The sequence below is a fragment of the Nannospalax galili genome, unplaced genomic scaffold (genome assembly GCF_000622305.1).
Source record: "Nannospalax galili isolate Female #2095 unplaced genomic scaffold, S.galili_v1.0 scaffold399, whole genome shotgun sequence".
NCBI classification, from domain to species: domain Eukaryota; kingdom Metazoa; phylum Chordata; class Mammalia; order Rodentia; family Spalacidae; genus Nannospalax; species Nannospalax galili.
Window position 1 is genome coordinate 5,726,384 of NW_008345053.1, and position 1,126 is coordinate 5,727,509.

Sequence of the window (1,126 nt, forward strand, 5' to 3'; positions counted from 1 at the left end):
TGGTGTGTGCTTTAACCCCTGGGTTTGGACACTGCCTGGAACTCTTCTGGTTTTACTGACAGAAAAATGAGCATCACTCCTGGCTTTACTGACCCGGAAATGAGTGTCACTCAGTTCCCTGCTAACACATGGTAGAGCAGGACTCTCCTGCCCACTGCCCAGTCCCTACCCCATCTGGTCACCTGAGTTCCAAAGTCAGCTACGCTGTAGGAATACCAGAGTCACCAAGGGGACTTGTTACCTTGTTAGCAGGATACAACTGCTCCCACACTGAACCTTTTTCTGTCTTCGTACTGTGGGAAACTCCACTTTATCAGGTCACCTTTCATTGAAAAATGTTTGAAATGTAGCCAAGTAGTACCCTGTTTGGAGTGGAGTTTGAAGCTCCTCCTCCAGCTGGGCTCTGCCCTGTGTTTCCTCTAAAGGATCACTACCTCATGCTCTGTGAAGTTGACTAGGGGGAAAATGGTCCAGCTTTGGGTCCAGAATCCTCCACGAATACCTCCTGCCACCCAGAAGTCAGGGAAGCCCCTCTGGGTGCCCCAGCACATAGCAGATGGCATCGGCAGGCTGGCCCTTTGCATGTCAGGACTGCCTTTAGTAATTGAACAAGACAGGCTGGAATGGCTTACTATTTTTAGCAGAAACTTACTGAAGCCTTCAGATGCAGTCTAGGGAATGAGAGAGTATTTAGGAGCCACAGCTGAGGGCAAAGGCAGGCTGTTCCAACCTCCTGCCAGTGTGTCCCAGCCAGTGAGTGGCACAAAGAAAACATGGGTCTTGTTGACTGCCGTGTTCAGTTGGTACAGCTCCCTCTGTGCATGGAGAGCCCATCTCAATCAGATTTAGAGATGCCAATAAACTGGCCTTGCATCTACGAGCTGCTCTGTCAATAATATTCTTGCATCATTAAGTCACGACAGCACAGCTCCTTAGATTAGTGGGCAACGGAATGTGCAGGTGGAGAAGATTACATTGGAAAAATAACCCCTGTGGTTTTGTACCACATGGGGTACCCGACACCTGCCAACCTCCCCCAGCACAGCCGTACAAATCTGCCGCCTGCCTTTCTACGCTGCAGAAGAGGTCCGTAACAAAGGCCATGTAGTGACCCTGTAAGTACCCA